Below are 7,500 nucleotides of genomic sequence, written 5' to 3'. Positions count from 1 at the left end.
TGATAGAATCCATGAGGGTCTTAAATTGATCTCCCTGTGACTTGTGGAAACCTGCCACAAGTGCCTCAAACTCTATGGTTGCCATTTCGATTCTTCCTCTGAGTTGGGCAACCAAAGTGCCCACATTGCCTCCTGGCTTTGTCAACTCTTTGAGGTTCTTGGAAATGGCCTTCAAGCTGTCCTTGAGCTCTAATGATCTGATGGTTTGGGTGGCACCCACACCAATTATTTCTTGTGTTGTAGCTTCAATTTGACTTCTAATATCCTTCATCTCTTGTAGAAGTCCTTCATGTGAAGCTCTGATGGGGGCCAACTCTGTGGAGATCATGGATCTCATCTCCTCCCTTATCTGCTGGCAAATGGCAGATGCTAAGGTGTGCATCTGATCCTCTGATAGGAAGGAGGGCCCACTGACTGGAGGAGGTGGTGGCATGGATGTGGAAGGTCCAGCTGAGCTGGAGGGAATATCAGGGATATCCATGTGACTAGGTGGAGGAGAGTGATGGTCAGACTCATGATGTGGGATCTCAGGCTCTATGGTTTGTGCTTTTCTTTTTGGAACCTTGACCCAAGATCCATCTATCTTTTAAAACTCCATTCTTCTCATTGTGCCCTCATTATAATAGTCGGTGTTTCTCAAGGGCTTTGCAGGTTCATTTGTTGGAATGGAAACCTTAAAGTGTTTGAAAACTAAGGTAAAGATCATGCCATAGGGTATACTAAACCTAGAATACCTATGACATTGGGCAATGTAATTTAGCATGAGTCTAGGGAGGTTTAGAGGGATCCCTAGTAGGATATGGTGCATTATAACTAAGTCTCGCTCCGAAACAAAATCGAAGCGACCGGTTTTAGGAAATAGGACCCGATTGACAATGCTTAAAAGAAGTCTCATTTCTGCATTTAGGTCCTGGGAGTAGACAACATCAAGAGGGCCGCAGTCCTCTCTTCCTAAAATTAAGTTTAGGGCTATTTCCCTTTGGGGATGTGAGGTTGGAGCCTCGCCGTCCCTAGGGATTTGCAAAACAGTGGATAAGATGTCCTCATTAATTTCTACTAATGTCCCACGGACATATGCGGTGTACCCTAAGTCCCCTAAAGCCATATTACTAAACATTTCTCTAACAAGGCCGGGGTAGGTCGAGGTATTGAGGGTGCAAAGGTGCTCCCACCCTTGGGCTCGGAGTCTCTCTCCAATAGAGAACCCCTCATTATCTAAAAATGCAAAATCTATGTACCTCCCAGTCGTGACTGTGCGATTTGCACAGAAAATCGTCGTGGTCGGCGGAGCAACCGGAGGAGAAGGCGCGGAGGGTTCTTCCCGCCGTTCCTCACCGTCGGCCGCTACTCTAGGTCGCCTCCCACGGGTTGTCCTAGCTTTCTTTGGTGCCATGGATGCTAGGGTTTGTGATTTAGAGCAAACGGAGGCTAGAATTTGAGGTGGAGAGCAAATGGAGGCTAGGGTTTTCCGTTTTGGTCGGGAATGAGGGAGAAAGCTCGAGTCGGCTCGAGCAATTTCGACCTATTTAAAAAGCCCTCATTCGGTCCCCGAGACGTCTCCGAGACTAAGGCGAGACGTCTCGCCTGGGGGGACGTCTCTGCGATTTGCCAGAGACGTCTCCGGCACTGAAAAAATTTCAGACTGCATTCTATCTTTTCCCAATTTTTGTTTAATCACCCTAATCAATCATGATTTCTTTTGATAAACATAGAGTGAATTTGTTTGTGATCCTCCCCCTTAATAATACATCCTATAATAATTTGATAATGATTTTTGAATTATTAATATTGAAATGAGGAATGTTTGACCAAATTTCGAATACCCATGATATAGGCTCTGAAAATATCTCTATGAAGAGTCCAAGGGAGGGTAACCATCCTCCGGAAAGTCAAACAGTTCGTCATTTAGCTTAGATGAATTCTTGTTTTCACTTATGTTTACCTTAAGGTTGATTACTAGTTTGAGTAGCAAAGCAATGCAATACAAATTCAACTCATTTGCTAGGATCATACAAGCTCAATGCATTCCTTAAGAAATTGAATCTATCTTTACAAAGGGGCTTTGTAAAGATATCAGCTAATTGATTTTCAGTACATACATATTCAATCATCACATCATTTTTCAGCACATGATCCTTAATAAAATGATGCCTAATCTCTATATGCTTTGACTTAGAGTGTTAGACAGGATTTTTTGTTAAATTAATTGCACTTGTATTATCACACTTAATTGGTATATTGTCCATTTTAATACCGAAGTCTTCAAGTTGTTGCTTAATCCAAAGAACTTGGGCACAACAGCTTCCAGCTGCAATGTACTCAGCTTCAGCTGTGGACAAGGCAACTGAATTTTGTTTCTTGCTAAACCAAGAAACCAAATTGGCACCCAAGAATTGACATGTGCCACTTGTGCTTTTTCTATCGAGCTTGCACCCGGCAAAATCAGCATCGGAATAAGCAATTAAATCTATGTCAGATTGTTTAGAATACCATAAGCCTACATTAGATGTCCCTACTAGATATCTAAAAATTCTTTTAACAGCTTGCAAGTGTGATTCCTTAGGACATGCTTGGTATCTAGCACACATACAAACACTGAATAATATATCTGGTCTACTAGCAGTAAGGTAAAGTAAAGAGCCTATCATACCTCTGTACAATTTGCAGTCTATACTTTTACCTTTTTCATCTTTGTCAAGCTTGCAACTTGAGCCCATGGGTGTGCTGATTTCCTTTGCATCCTTCATCTTGAATTTTTCCAACATTTCCTTGATGTATTTGGACTGACTGATGAAGATGCCTTCCTCTGATTGTTTTATTTGTAGCCCAAGGAAGAAGTTGAGCTCACCCATCATGCTCATTTCAAATTCTCCCTGCATAAGCTTGGCAAACTCTTGACAAAGACTATCATTAGTAGCACCAAAAATTATATCATCCACATAAATTTGTACAAGCAATAAGTCATTTCCTTTTCTTTTAATAAAGAGGGTTTTGTCTACATTTCCTCTCTTAAATTTGTTCTCAATTAGAAAATTACTTAATCTTTCATACCATGCCCTAGGGGCTTGCTTAAGTCCATACAATGCTTTATGCAATTTATACACATAATCTGGATGTAAGTGATTTTCAAAACCTGGAGGTTGTCCTACATAAATTTCCTCCATTATATAGCCATTTAAGAATGCACTTTTTACATCCATTTGATAGAGTTTAAAATCCATGAAGCATGCATATGCTAAAAGCAGTCTAATAGCCTCTAACCTAGCAACAGGAGCAAAAGTTTCATCAAAATCTATTCCTTCCTCCTGATTATATCCTTTGGCCACTAGCCTAGCTTTGTTTCTTATTACAATTCCATCTTCATCTAGTTTATTTCCATACACCCACTTGGTGCCTATAATTGAAACATTAGGGGGTCTTTTCATTAGAGTCCAAACTTCATTTCTTTCAAATTGGTTTAATTCCTCTTGCATAGCATTCATCCAATTATCATCTTTTTCGGCTTCTTCTAGTGATTTAGGCTCTATTTGTGAAATGAAAGCAAGATAATTACTAGTATTTCTTAGAGAGGATCTAGTTCTTATACCTTGTGAAGGATCACCAAGGATTAGATCCTTTGGATGACCATGTGCATACCTCCATTCCTTAGGAAGATCTTGATTTCTTGATGGAGGTTGATCTTCTTCACCTTGCTAATTTGCATCTTCTTTGGTCTCATCCTCATGTTGTTTGTCTTGTATGGAGAATTCCTTCATTCGGTCTTCAAGTATACCTGCATCACCATCTTCTTCTTTTCTAGAAGAATCTCCATTAGCTTCATCAAAAACAACATGAATGGATTCTTCAACAACGAGAGTTCTCTTGTTGAAGACCCTGTATGCTCTACTAGATGAGGAATAACCTAAGAAGATCCCCTCATCTGATTTAGCACTAAATTTACTTAGATTGTCCTTTCCATTGTTTAAAATAAAGCATCGACAACCGAAAACATGAAAATAACTTATATTTGGTTTCTTACTTTTTATCAACTCATAAGGTGTTTTCTTTAAGATGGGTCTAACTAAAGCACGATTTAAGATATAACATGAGGTATTTATTGCTTCAGCCCAAAAATACTTTGGTAGATCCGATTCGCACAACATGGTACGAGCCATATCTGCTAGTGTGCGATTCTTCCTTTCTACCACCCCGTTTTGTTGAGGTGTCCTAGGTGCCGAGAAGTTGTGATTGATACCATTTTCTTCACAAAATTTTTCAAAATACTGATTTTCAAACTCGGTACCATGATCACTCCTAATTACTTTTAGTTTAAGATTGAGTTCATTCGAAACTCTATTATGAAACTTAATAAAAGCGGAAAAGGACTCATCTTTATGTGCAAGAAATGAAACCCATGTAAAACGTGAAAAATCATCAACAATTACAAGACCAAATTTCTTACCCCCTAGACTAGCAGTTCTAGTGGGTCCAAACAAATCCATGTGAATTAGTTCTAAGGGTTTTGATGTTGAAACTATGTTCTTAGACTTAAAGGAACTTCTTGTTTGTTTTCCTAATTGACATGCAGCACAAATTTTATTCTTTTCAAAGTCTATTTTTGGTAGCCCTTTGACTAGATCCTTTGTAATTAATTTAGAGATTAAATTCATGCTAGCATGCCCTAACCTACGATGCCATAACCAACTAGTCTCATTGACTTTGGGATTCATGGCTACAAGACATTGGCCATCCTTCATGGTGAGATCATCAAGATCTACCATGTAAACATTTCCATGCCTATGTCCTGTGAGTATGATCTCATTATCAATTGGACTACTAATTATGCATAGTGATGATTCAAATGACACTTTAAAGCCCTTGTCACAAAATTGACTTATACTTAATAAATTATGTTTTAGTCCATTAACTAACAATATATTATCAATAAATGAGGAGGGTGATATGGAGATTTTACCAACACCAATGATTCGGCCTTTAGCATTGTCTCCAAATGTGACTACTCCTCCTTCTTTTGATTCCAAGGTGACGAAGAGACTCTTGTCACCGGTCATATGCCTTGAGCAACCGCTATCAAGATACCACATTCTCTTTTTATTTTCGGCTGCAAGGCATACCTGCAAAATGATCATGTGAAGCTCTTAGGTACCCAAGTTTTCTTGGGTCCTTCGTGGTTAGTGTGGTTGGTTCCCTTAGGCACCCATACTTTAGTTATGTTTTTGGCTTTCACAAATGTACTCTTGTTAGTTTGGATTTTTCTTTGAATACAAGAGTAGGCTTTATGTCCATTCTTTCCACAATGAAAGCATGTAGGTTTTTCAGTTTTTACATCTTTTGCTTTTACAAAGAAATTCTTTAGATACTTTTGTTGTTCATTAGTTTTATATCCTAATCCGGCTTTATTGAAAACAGCTCTTTGATTTGAAAGAATGAGATTTAATTTTTCAGAGCTTTGTGTGAATTTTTCAACGATTGGTTTGTACTTATGTACCTCATTCTTAAGATTCAAATTTTCTTTAACTAGTTCTTCCTTATCTTTTCTAAGAGATTCAACGTTTTGTGCAAGTGAGGTATTATTATCGAGTAGGGATTTTACTTTTAGATTTAATTCCTTAATTAGTATTTTTGCCTTTTCATTTTCAATGCTAAGTTTTGAATTTTTGATTTCTAGGTTAGTAGTGTTAATATTTTTAACACTCTTCTTTTCAATTAATAGGTTTTCAATATTTTCCTTCAGTTTTTGATTGGAGGCTTTTAATTCTTTATTCTTTGCTCCTAACATACTACAATCACCCATAAGTTCTTGAAAAGCTTCATATAATTCTTCTAAAGTAAAATTTATGGTTGGGTTTTGACATACCTCGTCATCTTCGAACGCCATGAAGCATAGATTGGCGGTCTCTTCCTTCTCTTCTTCGGAGGATGATGTGTCACTATCATCCCATGTTGGCTTCAATACCTTCTTCTTCTTCTTTCCAAAATACTTCTTTTGTTGAGGGCATTCGGAACGAATATGTCCCGGTCTCTTGCAATCATAGCATACGATTGGGTCTCTTTCTTTTTCCTTTTCTTTTTTCCAATCATTTCTCCCTCCAAATTTCTTTCTTGGGAAGGGTTTCTTTCTTCTCATGAATTTTTTAAACTTTCTTACTATCAAACCCAAGTCCTCATCTTGACTTTCTTCTTCACTCTCACTGCTCTCTTCTTCACATACACGTGAGGTAGCCTTGAGTGCGATTGTCTTTTTCTTTGGCAACTCTTCTTCATGCTGCTTCATCGTGAGCTCATGCGTCATCAATGAGCCCAAGAGTTGTTCTAGCCCCAAGGTGTTGAGGTCTTTGGCTTCTACAATCGCCGTGACCTTTGCTTCCCATGCTTTTGGCAATGACCTGAGAATTTTACTCACAAGTTCGGGGTTAGTGTAAGATTTGTCCAAGCTTTTTAGGCCATTAATAATTTCGGTAAAACGTGTGAACATGCATGTGATGGATTCATTAGGTTCCATCTTAAACAATTCATATTTGTGAACTAGAATGTTCACTTTGGACTCTTTGACTTGATTTGTACCCTCGTGGGTAACTTCAAGCCTATCCCATATTTCCTTAGCGGAACCACATGTAGAGACTCTATTGAACTCATTTACATCTAAAGAACAAAATAGTGAGTTCATGGCTCTAGAATTGAGTTGAGCCATCCTATCATCATTCTCATCCCAATCCTCCTCAGGTTTGGGAACTCGAATGCCATTAACCACATGTGATGGTTCTTGTGGTCCCTTGACTATAACCCTCCACAAGGCATAGTCTTGTGCTTGAATGAAGATTTTCATTCTAGTCTTCCAATAGGTATAATTTGTCCCATTGAAGAGTGGAGGTCTATTGGTTGCTTGCCCCTCGGCAGGAACATTGTTAAAGGGTGTTCCCATCTAGATCTTTGGCTAAGACGGTTAGGTCTTTCAAGAAATACACAGAGCACCTGCTCTGATACCACTTGTTGCCCAGAGATGGTCCAAGAGGGGGGTGAATTGGGTGTTTTCAAAACTTTTTGCCTAATTAAAAATAAAACACACAAATATATGAACTAAAATAAAGATAAAGAGATAAGAAGAGACAACCACAAACACACGGTTTTATAGTGGTTCGGAGCCTTCACCGCTCCTACATCCACTCCCCAAAGCGCCTTTGGGAATTTCCACTATAATCCAAGATTACAGTACGGTAGTTTTGCGAGTTCACTACCCAACTCGTTGTTTTACACCGGGCTCACAACAAACCCTAAAACCTCCAATTTCTCTTAGGCTTGGGACGCCTTTCCCTTGTTCCAAGTCCCTTGACTGGAACAAGCACCACAGTAAAAGAGTTTACAAAAGGAAATAAAAGCTCTAAGAAGCAAATATAACAATTATGAATAATGTAACCCGGAAGAATCCTTTTGCCGTTGGAAACGTGGGAGATGTTGATTCTTCCGAGGTGGAGCGCGTAGGGTTGAGTGTGAGCTTCGAAT

The sequence above is a fragment of the Phoenix dactylifera genome, chromosome 10 (assembly GCF_051530095.1).
Source record: "Phoenix dactylifera cultivar Ajwa chromosome 10, Ajwa_hap1_PhDact_Kaust_v1.1, whole genome shotgun sequence".
NCBI lineage: Eukaryota > Viridiplantae > Streptophyta > Magnoliopsida > Arecales > Arecaceae > Phoenix > Phoenix dactylifera.
Note: the sequence above shows the minus strand (reverse complement) of the source record.